Source organism: Zingiber officinale, chromosome 9A, assembly GCF_018446385.1.
Source record: "Zingiber officinale cultivar Zhangliang chromosome 9A, Zo_v1.1, whole genome shotgun sequence".
Classification (NCBI taxonomy): Eukaryota; Viridiplantae; Streptophyta; class Magnoliopsida; order Zingiberales; family Zingiberaceae; genus Zingiber; species Zingiber officinale.
The window spans coordinates 81,947,047-81,968,637 of record NC_056002.1 but is presented as its reverse complement, the minus strand read 5'-3'; positions in this window follow the sequence as shown (position 1 = coordinate 81,968,637).

Below are 21,591 nucleotides of genomic sequence, written 5' to 3'. Positions count from 1 at the left end.
TGAAACAAAGAAATAAATAATAAATAAATAAATTCTACATATGTCTTCCGCTGCCATGAGTTCATATGCATATATATGTCAAGTAAGTCTAAGTAACCCCGTCCCTTTAGGGAAGTCTACGTATCTATAGGAGGGGCGGGCGTTACACCCTATAGGATGGGTAAGAAGGTGGGTATAGTACTCTATAATTAAGAGTCTACGATAGAGACCAAGAGGAGGAATTGGTGTTGGTCTCCTGATGAAATTAAGCATCCCATGTTCGCCCCGAACACATAACTTAATTTCATCAATAATAATTCATTCCACTAAACAACTATTATTGAACTACCGCACCAATTCCAAATTACATTTTGGGCTTCTTCTTATTATGAGTGTGTTAGTCTCCCTGTGTTTAAGATAATGAATGTCCACTAATTAAATGAGTTACTGACAGCCCATTTAATTAATATCTTAGTCCAAGAGTAGTACCACTCAACCTTATCATCATGTCGGACTAAGTCCACCTGCAGGGGTTAACATGACAATCCTTATGAGCTCCTCTTGGGGTCATTCTCAACCTAGATTACTAGGACACAGTTTCCTTCTATAATCAACAACACACACTATAAGTAATATCATTCCCAACTTATCGAGCTTATTGATTTATCAAGCTAAATCTCACCCATTGATAAGTCAAAGAAATAAATACTAAATATATGTGTTTGTTATTATATTAGGATTAAGAGCACACACTTCCATAATAACTAAGGTCTAGTTCTTTTATAAAGTCAGTACAAAAAGAACTTACTTAAAATGGTCCTACTCAATACACTTGGAGTGTATTAGTGTAATTTATTAGTTAAGATAAACTAATACTTAATTATACTACGACTACTTCAACGGTTTGTTCCTTTTCATTTTAGTCGCGAGCAACTGTTTATAATTTATAAAGAATCGATAACATGATCTTCTATGTATGACACCACACACCATGTTGTCTACTATATAAATTAATTGAACAAATTATATTTAACAAATAAATGTAGATATTTGACCATTGTGATTCTTTATTTCTAAATAAATGTTTATACAAAAGCTAGGCTTTTAGTATATACTCTAACAGTCTGTTCGAGCTCTTCATCGGACTCTTCTGATGAGGACTTGTCCCAAGTTGCCTTCAGAGCTTTCTTCTTTCTTTACTTCTTTACATCCTTTTGATTTGGACAGTTGGCTTTGATATGCCCCTTTTGGTTGTAGCCATAGCAGGATACTTCGAACTTCACCTTTGAACTTCGTTGAACCTCCTTGGATTGGATCACCTTCTTGATGTCCTTCTTGTTGAAGACCTTCTTATTTTTGTAGGCTTTCTTACCAAGTTGACGAGTTCGGTTGTGTTCTCATCGTCGTCATCGTCTGAGTCTGGTTCTTCTTCTAACTCCGGTTCGGTTCTGCGTCTTACTTTTGGTTCGCGCGCTCTGCTTGTACCTGTAATCAAAGCTATACCCTTCTCGAACGATTGAGCGTTAATTTGTTCATGTAATTCAAATTCAGCAAATAATTCATCAAGTTTAATTAAAGATAAATCTTTGGATACCTTGTAAGCATCTACTATGGATGTCCACAAGGTATTCCTCGGAAAGGCATTTAGGGCATACCTTAGGACGTCGCGGTTCTCCACTTTCTGTCTGATTGCTTAGAGTCCGTTGAGCAGATCTTGTATACGGGCATGCAATTGGCTTGTCGTTTCACCCTCCTACAACTTTATATTATATAATTTGTTAAAAATGAGATCCCTCTTGCTTACCTTTGTGTCTGATGTACCCTCGTGTAGCTCGATCAGTTTTTGCCACAACTCTTTTGCACTTGAGAAAGGACCAACTCGATTCAGCTCTTCCTTTGTAAGGCCACATTGAAGGATCCACGTTGCTTTTGCATTGGCTTCTACCTTCTTTATTATGCTAGGTTCCCAATTTTTGCATGATATGAGTTTTCCTGTGCCATCAAGTGGGAGCGAGATGCCGGTCTTGATGATCATCCATACCTCAAACTGAGTTTAGAGGTAAGACTCCATTCGACCCTTCTAGTAGACAAAGTCTTCCCCAGAGAAGAGCGGTGGTCGGGCTGTACTATAGCCTTCTTGATGGGCCATTTGAGAAATGAATCTTGCACACAGAAAAATAAACAACAAAGATTCCAAGACTAGGCCTTGGATTTAGTAGTGCGGGGAAAAAAATAATAACACACGAACTCGAATGGTGTTGCACAAACTTCGAGCAAAAATTTGATTATGAAAAAAAACTAGATCAGAAGGCGGTAATAATACCGATTCCGATCGACTCCGAAAAACAAAAAATCACCACGAAAAATATGCTTAATTGGTGGTTGCATCAAATCGAAATGACCCCACTCTGATACCAATTGTTGGATCGAGACGTGGTAGAAGGGGGGGTGAATAGCGCTTATGGATTTCACTTTTCAGTTTAAAACTTATCGAATAACGCAGCGGAATAATAAAGAAACAATGCATAGAAGGACACCAGCAAACACAAGGATTAACTTGGTTCAAAACCTATGGCAACTCCTACTCCAAGGCCCACACTCATTGAGCATTTACTTTAGGCAACAACTATAATCGTGCAAAAGGTTACAAGAGATTATTACAAAACTGTACTGAAAAAGCTATACTGACAACAAGGAATTGAAACTTCGTAGCTTTGGGTTGTAGGGGTCTTGTTGTAGCTCAGCCGGATCATCTCATTAACAGTGCACTGAAGAAGGATTGCCAAAACTGTGTGTGTTTGAAACTGCTGGTCGAGACAAGCTTATATAAGCCATTGAGGGCACCTTCAAGGCCCTTAACGGCGCCTCCATTACCGGCGGATTTGCAGCGTGGATGAGCTTTGACTCCTTTGCAGCCTATCCACCTGAGGGTGCCTCCGATGCCCTTGAAGGCGCCTCCTGTTAGAGTGTATACTAAAAGCCTAGCTTTTGTAAACATTTATTTTTGAAATAAAAGAATCACATTTGGTCAATATCTACATTTATTTGTTAAATGTAATTGTTCAATTAATTTATATAGTAGATAACATGGAGTGTGGTGTCACACTCAGAAGATCATGTTGTCGGTTCTTTATAAATTATAAATAGTTTCTCGCGACAAAGATGGAAAGGAACAAACCATTAGAATAGTTGTAGTGTAATTAAGTATTAGTTTATCTTGACTAATAAATTAACACTGGTACACTCTAAGTGTATTGAGTAGGACCATTTTAGGTAAGTTCTTTTTGTACTGACTTAATAAAAGAACTAGACCTTAGTTATTATGGAAGTGTGTGCTCTTAATCCTAATATAATAATAAGCACATATATTTAATATTTATTTCTTTGACTTATCAAAGGGTGAGGTTTAGCTCGATAAATCAATATGCTCGATAAGTTGGGAAATGATATTACTTATAGTGTGTGTTGTTGATTATAGGAGGAATCTGTGTCCTAGTTATCTAGGTTGAGAATGTCCCCAAGAGGAGCTCATAAGGATTGCCATGTTAAACCCTGCAGGTGGACTTAGTCCGACATGACAATGAAGTTGAGTGGTACTACTCTTGGAGCTAGATATTAATTAAGTGAGTTGTCAGTAACTTACTTAATTAGTGGACATTCGTTATCTTAAACACAGGGAGACTTACACACTCATAATAAGAAGGATCCCATAATGTAATTTGGGATTGGTGTGTAGTGCGATAATAACTCTCTAGTGGAATAAGTTATTATCGATGAACTTGAGTTGTGTGTTCGGGGTGAGCACGGGATACTCAAGCTTATCGGAAGGTCAAAACTAATTTCTCCTCGAGGTTCCTGTCATAGCCTCATTATAGCCTCAAGTCCATCCAAATGTGAGGCTCTTCTTGGTGTCTAAGAAGGGGGCCGGTCCAATGCTTGGTGACCAAGCAAGGGCCGGCCACATCCTCTTCTATAGGGGCCGACCCTTTGCTTGGTGACCAAGCATGAGGGGGCCGACCACAATAATTCAAAAAGGGAGGGTTGTTTTGAATTTTTAAAATCTTCTCTTTGTAGAAAATTACAAGTTTTAAAAGAGAGATTTTAAATTTAAAAACTTTCCTTATTTGAATTAGGCCACATGTTTTAAAAGAGAATTTAAAAGTTTTTAAAACTTTCCTTTTTTAACCATCTTCATGGTTGAGAAAAAAAGGAAGAGAATGTTGGATCGAGAAGCACTAGAGGGGGGGGGGGGGGTGAATAGCGCTCGTGGCTATTTCGTTCGATTATCGGAAAACTATCGGAGTAATTAAAACGCAGCGGAATAAAAATTAACACAGAGACACACAGGGATTTACTTCGTTCGGAGCCTAAGGTGACTCCTACTCGGAGGCCCGCGATCCTTGATCGCTTCCGGTGGGCAACAACTATAAGCTCGATAAGAATTACAAACTAATTACAATGAAAGTATTATAACAACTTTATACCGACAACTTAAAGAAGAAGAAAGTAGAGCTCTGGGTCGTTGGAATTTTGTAGCAGCACTTCGGAATTGTTTTGTTAGCAGCACGTTGAAGAAAGACAGCCTGAAACTTGATGATTTGAAGTGCTGGTCGAAACCCCCTTATAAAGGGTGTTCAAGGCGCCTCCATGCTGCCAAGTCCTCTGCGTGGATCAAGCTTGAACTGGTCGAACTTCATCTGCTTAAGGCGCCTTAAACCCTACTCAAGGCACCTTCCAAGGTGCCTTATACTCCCTTCAAGGCGCCTCCATTGATGCTTCGCAACTAGGTCAGCTTTTGCACCCGAGGCACCTCCAAGCTCCATGGAGGCGCCTCGGACACTGTTCATCCGAGGAAAAGTTTCGTTATTTTGTACCTGCAAGACATGTTAGTCCCAAACAATATCCTGCAATACAAAGTTAGCACATAAAGCATAATAGAAGAAATAATAAAGACAGTCTCCGGACTGTCCGAGTCTGACTTCGGATTTCCAACCGAAAACCCTGGTCAACCCGACGCCTATTGTTCCCTCTACGGGGAACGCGTCCTCACCTACTCCACTCAAGAGATTTACCTGTTGTCAGTACGATCCTTCAGATTGACTGGACTTTTGCTCAGCACTCGATGCTTCCGGACTTTCTTCTGGACATCCGCTTCCCGGCTAGTCCAGTCGTTCACCTGGTTCGCGACACCAGGACTTTCCACCTAGGGTTACCCCCCTTAGGACTTTTGCCTGAAGCCATCGACCTGCCAAGACTTTCCGCATAGGGTTACCACCCCCTATGACCTAGGGTTACCACCCCATAGGGTTTTTCCTTTGCCTAACCGCAGCTAGGACTTTCCTGAAATGCTCAAGCAGACTTGTTAGATCACAAAGACACCTTAACTTTGAATCCTTTGCCATTATCAAAACATGAGTTCGATCGTCGGATGCTTCCCGCACCAACAATCTCCCCCTTTTTGATTATGGCAACTCGAATTCAAAGTCAAGTAAACAGATATAATAAACGAATAGATTAACACAATAGATTAACACATTTAACACACGCTTAGCAATTTTACTAAATTAAATTCTATGAATTTAAAGTATAGGCTCCCCCTTAACTGTTGCTCCCCTTTAATACTCATTAAGTATTTTGACAGCAGAATTTAGTCATTTTGAATTTGCTACTTTTGAATTTGCTATTCTTCCCCTTTGCCATATATCATAAAATAAGCAAAAATAGACATCTGATTAAACAAGATTATAACTCTTACTTTTTTGAAAGCAATGAGTTAAATTTTGTAAAACTATGCTTTACTTAGGAATTTACAAAGTTAGAACTCCAAGTGAGCTAAGTTTTAAGATTTTGAAAGTAAAGATTGGTACTCAATTTTAAACAATACTTATAAAATTGTATGGCTACGAGGGAACAAAGTAGCTAAAAAAAATTTGGTTTAGGAAGTTAGTTGGTCCTTAAGTCCAAGCATGAGTCAAGTATAATAGATTGACTTTAAGAGGTATCAGAGCCCTAAAGATCAAAACATGCTTAACCAGAAAACTGAGTATCCTTCACCAACTATCTAACCTTTAGCTACTTGCTGATCGCCTACAGGGTAACAACTTTCATATGGTTAGTCAAGTTAAGTCAATTTGGTCCAGATAAATTTGACTAGAGCTGGAAGACTTAACTTGATTGATGTATATTGCGTATTTAACGCCCAGACTCATATCGATGCACAGATATAAGCATTCTTGAGTCCAGGCTGTACCCTAGGCATCTCACGTCGTTCTATGTTTTTCAACCACAATCAAGGTATACCTAGGTGTTTATGAGATGCTCTGGTTTGAGTCTAGGGGAACATGATTTCTAGGGGGTAAGCTTAGGCTAAGTCCAACTTTTGAAAAGTCTAAAATAAATGGAATTTTGAAACCAATTTTTCCTAGATTTTGAAAAAAAACAAGTTAACAAAATGAGATACCTACTCTACCCAACACATTCCTATTTGCCTTCTAAGTGCACTGAACTCAAGTTCAGGTAAGGGTTTTGTAAAGATGTCAGCTAGGTTTGATTTGGACTCAACATGGTTGAGTGCAATGTCACCTTTAGCTACGTGATCCCTTACAAAATGATATTTTACTTCTATGTGTTTAGTCCTAGAATGGTGAATAGGATTTTTGGTGAGATTAATTGAGCTAATATTATCAATAAAGATTTTTGTATTTTTATATTCTAGTTGATAGTCTTTTAATGTATGCATCATCCACAACAATTGAGATGCACATTCTCCTAGAGCTATGTATTCAGCTTCTGTAGTGGATAGAGCAACACAATGTTGCTTTCTGCTTGACCAACTTACAGACACTGACCTAGAATTTGGCAGCTACCACTTGTACTTTTTCTATCTAATTTGCACCCAGCATAGTCTGAATCAGAATAGCCATAAAGGTCAAAGGTGCAAGTTCTTGGGTACCAAAGTCCTACATTTAAAGTTCCTTTAATATACCTAAGTATTCTTTTAACATATGTTATTTGTGACTCTTTTGCACAGGATTGGTATCTTGCGCACATACCTACTGCAAACAATATGTCGGGTCGGCTTACAGTTAGGTAAAGTAAGCTACCTATGGCACTCCTATAGTATTTTAGATCTACTGGTTTTCCTTCAGGGTCAGAGTCAATGTTAATGTTGGTTGCCATTGGAGTATTTATAATTTTTGAATTTTCCATGCAGAATTTTTTAATTAACTCCTTAGCATATTTAGTTTGATAAATGTAGATTCCATCTTTGGTTTGTTTTATTTGTAAGCCTAAGAAAAAGTTGAGTTCCCCAACCATACTCATTTCAAATTCACTTTCCATTAATTTAACAAATTCTTTTAAAAATTTTGAGTTAGTTGAGCCAAAAATTATGTCGTCAATATAGATTTGGGCTATAAAGATGTCTTTTTCTATAGTTTTTACGAACAAGGTCGGATCTATTTTTCCTTGGTTAAAGTCTTTGGATATTAAGTAATTAGATAATCTTTCATACCATGCTCTAGGGGCTTGTTTTAGTCCATATAACACCTTTTTTAGTTTAAATACATGGTATGGGTAGTCTAAGTCTTCAAATCCTGGAGGTTGGCTTACGTAGACCTCTTCCTTGATAAACCCATTTAAGAAGGCTGACTTAACGTCCATTTGATATAACTTAAACCCTTTATTTGCTGCATAGGCTAATACCATCCTAATGGACTCGAGTCTAACTACCGGAGCATAGGTTTCATCATAGTCTAAGCCTTCGACTTGACTAAACCCTTTGGCTACTAGCCTATCTTTGTTTCTTATTATATCACCGTGATCATCCAACTTGTTCCTAAAAACCCATTTGGTGTCTATTATTGATTTATCTATGGGTTTAGGTACAAGGTCCCAGACTTGGTTTCTCTCAAATTGTGCTAATTCTTCCTGTATTGCAATGATCCAGTCTGGGTCAGGTAGGGCTTCTTCTATAGTCTTAGGTTCAATTTTAGAAATAAAGGCAATCTGACTAAGGTTTCTATAGGATGATCTAGTTCTGACTCCTAGGTTTGGGTCACCCAAAATTTGGTCTGGTGGGTGAGAGGTACTTGCTCTAGTTGGTCTCAGCTGTGGGTCAGAAACTGGTTCTTCTGACTCATTAAGGTTAGGTTGGATTTCATCATCTTTTATAGCTCTTGGGGTGATGTCAATATTTTCATTTATATTGGATAGGTTATTTTCTTCATCAAATATTACATTAGTTGTTTCTTCAACTTTCAAGGTATTTTGATTATATACTCTAAAGGCCCTACTGGTAGAGGAGTATCCTAAAAATATTCCTTGGTTAGACTTGGGTGTAAATTTTCCTAAGTAATCTTTAGTATTTAAAATGTGAATTTTACACCCAAATACTTTTAGATAGTTTAGATTGGGAATTTTATGGTAGTAAAGTTCATAAGGTGTTTTATTGTGAAGTTTGTTAATTAAAATTCTGTTTTGAATATATTTGCAGTATTTATTGCTTCAGCCCAAAATTGATGATTCAAATTATATTCGTTTAGCATAGTCCTAGCGGTGGGTAAACCTATGATTTTCAAATTCCCCCCCCCCCCGTAATCACTTCTTATTCTTTTGATTTTAGTGTCTTTTTCATTTTCCGTTAATTTGCAAAAATTACTAAATATTTCATAGGTTTCATCTTTTGTTTTTAGGAATTTTACCCATGTATACCTAGAGTAGTCATCAATTATTACTAAGCAATATTGGTTCTTACTTAGTGATTTGGCTCCATGTGAATCAAATAGGTCAAGGTGAAGGAGCTCAAGTACGGAGTTAGTTCTTTCTAGGTTGGTTAATTTGTGGGTTGACTTGGTTTGTTTTGCTTTTTGACACGCATCACAGATTGAGTTTTCAATAAATTTTAATTTGGGCAAACCTCTAACTAGACCATTTTGACTCATTTTTGAAATGAGTCTAGTGTGCGTGTGACCCAGTCTTCTGTGCCACATTTGGGTTTCCTCTTGTTGTGTCAAGAGACACTTTATTGAGGATCTTGATAAGTCAATTGTGTAGATGTTATTCTTCCTAAGTCCCTTAAGTCTAATTTCAGGGTTTTCGATGTTTTTAACTAGACATCCAGATTTATCAAAATTGACTAGATATCCACTGTCACACAATTGACTTATACTTAGTAAATTAAAGTTAAAATTTTCAACCAATAAAACATTTCAAATAATGAAGTCGGAACTAAGTTCAATATTACCTTTTCCGATTACTTTAAGTTTACCGTCGTTGCCGAATGCAACTGATCTTAAATTCTTATACTTGAGTTTGGTAAACTTCAACTTATCTCCAGTCATATGTTTGGAGCATCCACTATCCAACATCCATTGATCCAATTCCTACACATGAAGTAGTTTGAATTGGTTTTTAATGGATTTAAAGATAGCTTAATTGAAGTAGACTCCTTAGATTTTCTATCTTACTCAATTGTATTTGAAGCAAACAATTAATCCTATTTAAAGTTAATTTTAAGGAAAAATAATTTTAAGTTAATTTTGAAAAACACTTTTAAAGTTAATTAAATTTTGAAAAGATTTTTAAGTTAATTAAAGTTAATTAATTTTGAAAAGATTTTAATTAATTTAAATTTGAAATAAGTTTAATTTAAATTAATTTTGAATTTGAGTTTTAAAATAATTTTGAGATTGAGTTTTAAAATAATTTTAAAATTGAGTTTTAAAATAATTTTGAAATTTGAGTTTTAAAATAATTTTGTAATTTGAGTTTTAAAATAATTTTGAAATTTGATTTTTAAAATAATTTTGAAATTGAGTTTTAAAATAATTTTGAAATTAAATTTTTAAAATAATTTTGAAATTTGATTTTTAAAATAATTTTGAAATTGAGTTTTAAAATAGTTTTGAAATTTAAGTTTTAAAATAATTTTGAAATTTAAGTTTTAAAATAATTTTGAAATTTAGTTTTAAAAATAATTTTGAAATTGAGTTTTAAAAAATAATTTTGAAATTGAGTTTTAAAATACTTTTGAAATTGAGTTTTAAAAGAATTTTGAAATTGAGTTTTAAAAATAATTTTGAAATTGAGTTTTAAAAATAATTTTGAAATTGAGTTTTAAAATAATTTTGAAATTGAGTTTTAAAATAATTTTTGAAATTTAGTTTTAAAAATAATTTTGAAATTGAGTTTTAAAATAATTTTGGAATTGAGTTTTAAAATAATTTTTGAAATTGAGTTTTAAAAATAATTTTAAAATTGAGTTTTAAAAATAATTTTGAGTTTGTGTTTTAAAAATAGTTTTGAAATTGAGTTTTAAAATAATTTTGAAATTGAGTTTTTTAAAATAATTTTTGAAATTGAGTTTTAAAATAATATTGAAATTGAGTTTTAAAATAATTTTGAAATTAGAGAATAATTCAAGGTAATTTAATTATTAATTAACTTGATTTAAGTTCAAGTCAATTTTCATAATTTAATTTCTTAGGCATCTCACCCGATCTAAATTGTCAATCAGGGAACCCTATAATTGTTGTGAGATGAATTATTGTTGAATTTAAGGGTCTGGTTTAACTTTGCGTTAGATTCAGGTTTAGCTTTGGGTTCAACAAGTAAGCGTTCTTTTGATAAACTTCTGGGCTATGGTGAGTCACAAGGAACTCATTAAAGTAATCATGCCTTCGAGGTTTCCCAAATAGTCCTACCCATTGAACTTAATACTAATCCTTGGTCTAACTAGTTAGGATCCATTTAAGGGTAGCTTCGGTCAGTTCCACTTGGCCAAATGCACCAGGTCGAAGCCATTTCTTCCTAGACATGCGATGCCCAAGCTTCCCTCACGTACTATCATCCAAAAACTTTACCAGTACTATGGGTCAAGTTAAACCTAACCCGTTTTAATCTAACCTTAACTACCCTGCCGGGTAATCTACTCTTATTTTATCCATTTCGGGTAGATTAGGTTCAGTTACCTTGTCGGGTAGTTCAGTTGGGGGTGCCAGCTAGTCTTGGATTCTCCATCTATATTTGATTTTGAATTTATAAGTTAATTTCAAATTTTTAATTTGAATTTCAAATTTTTAATTTCGAATTTTTTATTTGATTTTGATTTTTGAATTTATAAGTTAATTTTGATTTTTTAATTTGAATTTCGAATTTTTAATTTCGAATTTTTAATTTGATTTTAATTTTATAATTTTGATTTTTAATTTATTTTCAAATTTTTTAAATTTTATTTTGAATTTTATAATTTTGAATTTTAATTTATTTTCAAATTTTTAATTTGATTTTGATTTTTTAATTTAGAATTTTAATTTATTTTCGAATTTTTAATTTGAATTTTGAATTTTTAAATTTAAAATTTTTAGGATCGTTTTTCTTTTTGCTCCCCTTGGATCATGGCCTCGATATGGTCTATCGAGGTAGTGTATATGATCCTTCGGAACCCAGTATTGGCCAAGTCCAACTTGATTGATCAATTTGGACTTGGGGACCCATGCTTGGACTGATTTACTACTTTATTTGTTTATTAAGGATAAATAAGATCTATATTTCTTTTTACTTTTATATCCTAGCCCAGTTCTATTGTAAACGACTTTTGTGTCCCAAGAATTAGGTCCAAATTCTTGGAGCCCAAAGAAAACCGTTCTAAGGTATTTTTTAAATCTGTTACCTGATTTTTCAAACTAGAATTTTCTTCCTCAAGTTTTTGAACTTGAGTTGAATTTCCAGTCTAAACTTGATCAGGTAAGGATTTAGTGTTAGTCACTTCTTTAAGGATAGCTACTTCCTTTAGAAGTGATTTAATCCTAAGGTTTGACTTAGCTAACTTGTGTAATAAGTAATTGACTAAGTTATTAAGCCTCGGAATACTTACAGTGGAGTCTGGCCCTTCGGAAATGGATGATGATCCGTGGCTTTGCTCGGAGTCGGCCTCTGACTTGCTCTCGCTCTCGACGATCTGGTCCCGGGCCATCAGTGCGAGTAAACTCGTCTGATCGAGTTCGTCGTCGTCGTCCTCCGAAGAAGATTCGTCCCAGGTTACCTTCAGGGCCTTCTTTCTTCTTTGCTTTTTGGCTTCCTTTTGGTTGGGGCAGTTGGCTTTGATGTGCCCCTTCTGGTTGCACCCGTAGCAAGTAACTTCAAACTTTACCTTCGAGCTCGGTTGGGCCTCCTTAGATTGTACTGCCTTCTTCAGGTCTTTTTTGTTGAAGCCCTTCTTCTTCTTGTAGAGCTTCTTCACGAGGTTCACTAGTTCGCTGGTCAGTTCGTCTTCTGAGTCTTCTGAGTCAGGTTCGTCTTCTGATTCCAATTCAATTTTTCATCGTACTCTTGGTTCCCGAGTTCAACTAGTACCTGCAACCAAAGCAATACCCTTCTCGGTCGGCTGTGCATTAGTTTGTTCATGAAGTTCAAATTCACTAAACAATTCATCTAATTTTAAGGAAGACAAATCCTTGGAGACTTTGTAGGCATCTATCATTGATGCCCACAATGTGCTCCTAGGAAATGAATTAAGAGCATACCTTATGATATCCCTATTTTCTACCTTCTGTCCAATTCCGTGAAGGGAGTTAAGGATATCTTGGATTCTTGCGTGTAGTGAACTCGTCGTCTCACCTTCCTGCATTTTTAAATTGTAAAGTTTATTAAGTAACAAATCACGCTTACTTACCTTAGTTTCTGAGGTGCCCTCGTGAAGTTCGATCAGTTTCTCCCACAGCTCCTTTGCGGAAGAGAACAGACCGACTCTGTTGAGCTCTTCCTTGGTAAGATCGCACTGGAGGGTGCAGGTGGCTTTGGCATCGGCTTCTACCTTTTTGATAAGGGCTGGTTCCCACTTTTCGCAAGATGTAGGCTTGCCGTCTTCATCCGTTGGTAATCGTAGTCCTATCTTGACTATCATCCAGGTGTCGAATTGGGTTTTAAGATATATCTCCATTCGCCCCTTCCAATACCCGAAGTCTTCTCCGGAGAATAGTGGGGGACGAACAGTGCTATATCCTTCTTGTTGAGCCATTTAGATCTGGAAAAAACAAAAACAGGAAGATCTAATCCAAGACTGAGTCTTAGATTAGTAGTGTGGGACGAAGGAAGAAAAAAAAACGAGCTCAAGTGGTATTGACCAACTTTAAGCAACACCGATTTTGAAAAGAATTAGAATTTTAGCTACTAAGCTAATTTCTAATTGACTCCGAAAGAACAACAAAAAATACCACGAAAAAATGTTTTGAATAGTGGTTGCACCAATTCAAAACAACCCCGCTCTGATACCAATTGTTGGATCGAGAAGCGCTAGAGGGGGGGGGTGAATAGCGCTCGTGGCTATTTCGTTCGATTATCGGAAAACTATCGGAGTAATTAAAACGCAGCGGAATAAAATTTAACACAGAGACACACAGGGATTTACTTCGTTCGGAGCCTAAGGCGACTCCTACTTGAAGGCCCGCAATCCTTGATCGCTTCCGGTGGGCAACAACTATAAGCTCGATAAGAATTACAAACTAATTACAATGAAAGTATTATAACAACTTTATACCGACAACTTAATGTAACACCCACGAATTTCTTAAGCTAAGTATGTGAAGATTTTCTCTTAAAATAAAAAGATAAGATAGAAAAAATATATATATATATATATATAAAAGAAAAGGAATTGGTCAAGGATTGAACCTTGAACCTTTTAAGCTAAGGATTATGGAATTACCACTAGACCATCATAATTTATTGTTAATGGAGGAATGGAAACTCTAGATAAAGTTAAGAGCATGATAAAAAGAAGGAAGCAAGAAAAAGATTCAATTAGCTTTCTTCCTCCTTCTCTTGATTAAGAAGAAAACAAGAAAAAGACAAATTGTCTTCTTCTCCTTCTTTTTTTCATTTTCGTGGGATGATAAGATGAGGGAATTGGAGAGAAAAAAGGGGATGAATGAAGACATTTCTTCATCATTAAGAGAATAAAGGATGAGTTAAAAAGAAGGGAAGGCAAAGTTTCTTTTTGCTTCTTACTCCCACCTAGCATAAGAGGAAAAACTAAGAAGGGATTTCATTTTTCTTCCCTTTCCTCACCCTTTGCCATGACCTAGAGCATCCCCTCTCCTTTTTCTGAAAATCCAACTAAGGTTTTCTCCCTAAGAAAACCAAACCACAAGAAGAAATCCTCAAGATCTACCTCTCACAAGCAAGAGAAGCAAAAAGGAGCACTAGGAGGAGAAGCTCTCTTCTTTCTCTTCACAAAGGGTATCTTCTCTTAGGAAAAGACCAATAAAGAGGATGTGAGTATCCCCTCACCTGTGGTACAAGTTGTTATATGATTTTTGTTTGAGTTTAGATGGATTAACAACCTAGAGTTTCTTATGGGAACTTTCGGCCATGACACTTGTAAGGTTTATGGAAACTTAAAACCAAAACCAACAGGCTTAAGTTTTTCCCCACGATATGCTATGAATATGATCTTGATATTTCATGCTTGTATGTGGCTTGGAATTAGGTAATACCCTACCTTAGGTTTCAGACATGAAGAGACTTAAAACCCTAGGAAAGCTCAATTTAAAAACTACCATGCTTATGATCTCTTCTATGATGTGATATGAATATTTTCTTGATGTTTTATACTCGTATGTTGCTTAGAACTAGTAGGACCCTACCGTAAGGTTTCGGCCATGAAGGGATTAAATACCTTAAGGAGGCTCAACCTCAAATCTAGCTTGCTTATGTTTTACCTTATGAAAAGATATGAAGATAACATAATGCTCTTGAGATTTCATGTTGTTTAGGGTTAGGTTGTCATATGATGAACTTTCGGCCAACATGAAATGTAGGGCTTAGGCAAGCCTAAATTCAACCCTAACATGTTTATGTTCTTCTCTATGATATGCTATGAAATTTATAAGGTACTCACATGCTTGTAAATTCTAGAAGAAGTATCAAGTATGAAGTTTTCCTTAATATATTATGAATGTTCTCTTGATGTTTTATACTTTTAGGTTGCTTAGAACTAGTAGGACCTTACCTTAAGGTTTCGGCCATGAAGGGATTAAATACCTTAAGGAGGCTCAACCTCAAATCTAGCTTGCTTATGTTTTACCTTATGAAAAGATATGAAGATAACATAATGCACTTGAGATTTCATGTTGTTTAGGGTTAGGTTGTCACATGATGAATTTTCGGCCAACATGAAATGTAGGGCTTAGGCAAGCCTAAATTCAACCCTAACATGTTTATTTTCTCCTCTATGATATGCTATGAAATTTGTAAGGTACTCACATGCTTATATTTGGTTGAAAACCTTAGAGTCACATTGATGACCTTCGGCCACCTATGTTTGTGGACTTAGGAAGCTTGAAACTTTAACCTAATATGCTCATGTGGTTGCCTATGATAAATGCATGGAAATTGTTTAAGGTTCACATGTTTATATGCTATTTGTAACCAAGTTTTGGACCTTGTATGTTTCGGCCAAGGTGGGTTTAAAAACCTAGGAAGCATAGAACCTAAATCAAATATGCTTATGATGTTCCTTATGATAAATGTTATAGAAATGAATTTGGGTTCATATGCTTGTATGATTTCATGTAACCTAAATGAGCCTATGCATGTTTCGGCCACCCTTAGTGGGTTGAGGATTTAGACTAAATTATGACTCATTATGTACTTTCCTTTGTCATGATATGAATTAGGAAAAGTTAACTCATGATCCATGCATGATTATGTTTTCATTTTCCTTCCATGATATATTATATTGCTCGTTTAAGTATGCTTATGAACCATGCATGAGAATGATACCTATAATGGCTATGCGCCCAAATATGATGGCTATGTGCCCAAGACAAGTATGATGGCTATGTGCCCAAGTATGCATGGCTATGTGCCCATTTATGCATACCTTATGAATGATATGAATGATATGAACTTGATATGCTATGAATGACATGAACGTAATATGCTATGAATGACATGAACATGATATGCTATGAATGACATGAACATGATATGGTATGAATGACATGAATATGATATGCTAAGAATGACACGGATATGTTATGAAATGATAAAGATATGATATGACATGTATTTTACTTTGAATGACTTGTACCAAAAGGGTGGGCTCCTTATGCGCCCCTAGGTCGAATTACGGGCCTAGTAAAGGGTGGGCTCCTTACGTGCCCCTAGGCCGAGCTACGGGCCTAGTTTCCTAGTAGGTTCAAGACTAGCTACCTTGGGTCTTCTTAGGATGCGCGCATTATGTATGTATGTGGTACTAAGCCGGGCCCTTTTCATGTTGAGATTATTTTCAAGTACTATATGATATTGTTTTAAGACATTTCACCCATGACATAAAACATGTTTTGAAAGGCATACTTCACAAGACATTACCCATGTTTTAAAGGACATCTTGTATCCATGCTTACGATATGATGTGAAATAATGCTTACAGTTATGCTATGATATGATGCCTTGTTGTTATGAAAAGAAATGTTATGATGTTTTCACTTATGCTATGATGTACACTTATACTATGATGTGATGTATACCATGATATGATGATTTCTTATGTTATGATATGATCTACACCATGATATGATGATTTCTTATGCTATGATATGAATTATACCATGATATGATGATTACTTATGCTATGATATGATTTATACTATGATATGATGTTACTTATACCATGATAAGATTTATGCCATAATATGTTGTTTACTTTATGTTACGATATTATTGAAATTCATGCCATGATATGATATGTTTTTTTTATTATATGATGATATGAGCGTCATTTATTCCATGATGTATGATATGATGATTTTACATGATATGTTGGTTTTTGTGAGTAGGAAAGGATCTCACTAAGCCTTGAGTGCTTACAGATACTTTTCCTTGTACCACAGATAAAGGTAAAGGATGGATAAACTAGAGGAGCAGCAGGAAGGGGCAAGAGATGTGTGATGGTGACTTGGCTAAAGAAATAAAATGACCTGCTTAAAAGAACTTATGAATAATATGTTATGTTATGTTGATGTCTTTCATGATTCCCTATGCATGTGTTAGAAATGAATAATATGACTATTAAGTTGAACCATGCTATTTCATGTTCATATGCTTAGTATGATTTTAGAAAAAATATATATGCTTCCGCTGTATGTATGTTATGTCTGCTAAGTCTAAGTGAAAGTCAGTAACCCCGCCCCTCTCACTAGGCAGGAGTGGGGAAAAAGGGGGCGGGCGTTACAGGTTGGTATCAGAGCCAAGTTAGCCATCTCACTACACACATCAAGCCTCCCTACTATCGCTCCAAGTAAGAATTTTCTATGTTTACTTTATTTTATGCCTGATATGTTTATTTAAGTATACATGCCTATCTTATTGTTATGATTTTAGTCTAGGGATATATGATGGTAGGATAGGATCGACGATAACATATGCTAGGTCGTGTTAAGAATGATAACTACCTTATGTTATTCTAGTGGGGAGCTATAAACGACTTACGCTAGCATTATTGTTATTTATGAAGATAATCATGGCTACTAGAAGACGCGGTGGCAGACCCGATGAGACAGTAACTCCACCAGACCTGACTCAGGTAGTCACAGACCTCCAGCGTCAGATCACCGAACAACAACAATTGATCACTACTCTGATGGGTCAGCAAGGAAATCCGGTCACCCCGCCAGCAAATCAAAACACTATGCCCGTCATACCTGCAGCTGCCCCAGTGCCACCAGTAGCCCCTGTTCCAGTAGTCCGACAGGAGACTTATTTGATACAGTGGCTAAGACTAAAGTCGGAGAATTTTACGGGTACATGTGAGCCATGGGACGCCCAGGCCTGGTTCAAGACAGTGGAAAATATCGTAGAACTGCTGGATTGGCCCATACCGGAAAAGATCAAGTGCGTGTCTTTCTGTTTTTCCGGAGACGCAAGGATGTGGTGGGAAAGAGTTAAGGCCAAGAGACAAGTCAATCTGATGAACTGGGCAGATTTTGAAGCAGAGTTTCTGGAGGAATATTTTCATATGCGAGTGACAAATCGGCATTATGACGAGTTCACCGAATTTCGGCAAGGCGATTTATCAGTTAGTGATGCTGTGAAGTGCTTCAACTGCCTCGCACGCCTATGTCCAGAGTTGGTCAGCACGGAAAGAGAACGGGTCAGGTTAATGTTGAAAATGCTCCGACCTGAAATAGCTTTGAATGTGACCGGCGGAGTTAATAGACCGCAAACTACGGAAGAGCTAGTCAGCAGTGCTTTGATCACTGAACATTATCAAAAGGCGATGAACGAAGGAAAGAGTCCGGCACAGACGGAAGGACAGAAATCGTAGAGTACCAAGACGAACTGGAAAGGAAATTCCACTGGAAAAAGAAAACAATGGAACAACAGTAAAAGTGGTCCAGCAAATAAGCAACCGAGGTACCCTCTGTGTGCCACTTGTGGCAAGCAGCATTCCGGAGTATGCCACCAGGGTACGAGGATGTGCTACAATTGTGGACAGGAAGGACATATGGTCAGAGACTGCCCTACCCGCACAGTTACATCAGATGCAAGCGGCTCTAGAAGGGACTCTGATTAGCCAAGGGAGATTAGAAGCCCCACCAGTGACGACGAATGCCAGGGTTTTCTCTCTCACCAAGGAGGACGTGGCGAGTGCTTCTACAGTGGTCACAGGTCAGCTATCTATTTTCAGTCAGTATGCTACTATATTATTTGATACTGGAGCAACCCACTCGTTTGTCTCCACACCCTTCACGAAAAAGTTAGAAGTACCACCACAATTCATAAATGGCAAATTCTTAACAACCTTGCCTTCGGGAGAAGTGATGCCTTCCGATCAGATGCTACGAGCCGTGCCTATCCGAATCGCAGATAGAGAACTCTACTGCGATCTGATAATACTCGACATGCAGGATTTTGATATTATACTAGGCATGGACTTCCTGAGCAAGTACGGTGCTTCAATCGAGTGCCGGAAAAGAAAAGTAGTCTTCCAACCGGAAGCCGAATTGAAGTTCGAGTTTATTGGGGAGCAACGGGAAAAGATGTGTCACGGGATCGGAATCCTTTCAGAAAGGCTCTCTACTCTGATGATAGCTCCAACGCTGTTTGACGACATATTAGAGAAGCAAGGTCGCGACCCGAGCACCCAAAGGATCAAGCAAGAGGTGCTAGAAGGAAAAGATAACGGATTTCATATCGCTGATAATGGAGTACTCTATCTCTGAGATCGGTTATGTATACCCGATGACCCAGAGTTGCGGAAAAATATATTTGCGGAATCTCATGCAACCCCTTATGCGATGCATCAGGATCCACCAAAATGTACCAAGATTTGAAGAAGAAATTCTGGTGGTTCGGCATGAAAAGAGATGTGGCTCAGTATGTCTTGCCTGACTTGCCAGAAGGTCAAAGCAGAACATCAGAGACCTGGAGGGTTACTGCAGCCAATTCAGATTCCTGAATGGAAATGGGAAGACATTTCTATGGATTTCATCTCGGGACTACCCAAGACAACAAATGGGTATGATGCTATATGGGTAATCGTGGATAGATTGACGAAGTCCGCACACTTTTTAGCAATCAAGATGACATATTCAACAGAGCAATTAGCCCAATTATATGTTAAGGAAGTTATCAGATTACATGGGATTCCTAAGACCATTATTTCTGACAGAGATGGTCGCTTTATCTCACATTTTTGGGAATGCGTTCAGAAGGCTCTTGGCACAAGACTATTGTTCAGTACTGCCTTCCACCCTCAGACTGACGGACAAACAGAAAGGGTGAACCAAGTGCTAGAGGACATGTTACGAGCTTGCGCTTTAGACTTCAAAGGAAGTTGGTGCCGATATTTATGAATGGCGGAATTCGCTTAGAATAATAGCTACCAAACTACCATTGGAATGGCGCCTTACGAAGCTCTGTATGGAAGGAAATGTAGGTCACCTATATGCTGGTACGAAGGTGGAGAAAAGAAAGAAATGGGGCTCCGAACGGATTTCATCGATGACACCACCCGAGCTATACAGAATATTCGTCAGAGAATAGAAACTGCTCAGAGCCGACAAAAGAGCTATGCCGACAAACGGCGTAGGCCGTTAGAATTCAGTATCGGAGACTCAGTATTTCTCAAGGTGGCTCTGATGAAAGGAATAATGAGATTTGGGAAGAAGGTCAAGCTAAGTCCACGATATGTGGGGCCATATCGGATACTGAAAAGAGTGGGTCAAGTGGCATACGAACTAGAGCTGCCCCAGGAGATGGCAGCTATTCACAACGTATTTCACGTCTCAATGCTCAAGAAGTGTATTTCCAGTACAGATCAAGTGATTGAGCCACAGACAGTACAAGTTCAAGAGGACCTAAGTTATGAAAGTAAACCCATCCAGATACTGGATAGAGGAGTCAAAAGGTTAAGGAACAAGGAAGTACCTTTAGTAAAAGTCCTATGGCAAAACCAACGGTTCGAAGAGGCAACCTGGGAACGTGAGGACGATATGAAACAAAAGTACCCTGAGCTATTCTAAAGTTCGAGTACGAACTTTCTATGAGGTATGGGGTACTGTAACACCCACGAATTTCTTAAGCTAAGTATGTGAAGATTTTCTCTTAGAATAAAAAGATAAGATAGAAAAAAATATATATATATATAAAAGAAAAGGAATTGGTCAAGGATTGAACCTTGAACTTTTTAAGCTAAGGATTATGGAATTACCACTAGACCATCATAATTTATTGTTAATGGAGGAATGGAAACTCTAGATAAAGTTAAGAGCATGATAAAAAGAAGGAAGCAAGAAAAAGATTCAATTAGCTTTCTTCCTCCTTCTCTTGATTAAGAAGAAAACCAGAAAAAGACAAATTGTCTTCTTCTCCTTCTTTTTTTCATTTTCGTGGGATGATAAGATGAGGGAATTGGAGAGCAAAAAGGGGATGAATGAAGACATTTCTTCATCATTAAGAGAATAAAGGATGAGTTAAGAAGAAGGGAAGGCAAAGTTTCTTTTTGCTTCTTACTCCCACCTAGCATAAGAGGAAAAATTAAGAAGGGATTTCATTTTTCTTCCCTTTCCTCACCCTTTGTCGTGACCTAGAGCATCCCCTCTCCTTTTTCCGAAAATCCAACTAAGGTTTTCTCCCTAAGAAAACCAAACCACAAGAAGAAATCCTCAAGATCTACCTCTCACAAGCAAGAGAAGCAAAAAGGAGCACTAGGAGGAGAAGCTCTCTTCTGTCTCTTCACAAAGGGTATCTTCTCTTAGGAAAAGACCAAGCAAGAGGATGTGAGTATCCCCTCACCTGTGGTACAAGTTGTTATATGATTTTTGTTTGAGTTTAGATGGATTAACAACCTAGAGTTTCTTATGGGAACTTTCGGCCATGACACTTGTAAGGTTTATGGAAACTTAAAACCAAAACTAACATGCTTAAGTTTTTCCCCATGATATGCTATGAATATGATCTTGATATTTCATGCTTGTATGTGGCTTGGAATTAGGTAATACCCTACCTTAGGGTTCGGACATGAAGAGACTTAAAACCCTAGGAAAGCTCAATTTAAAAACTACCATGCTTATGATCTCTTCTATGATGTGATATGAATATTTTCTT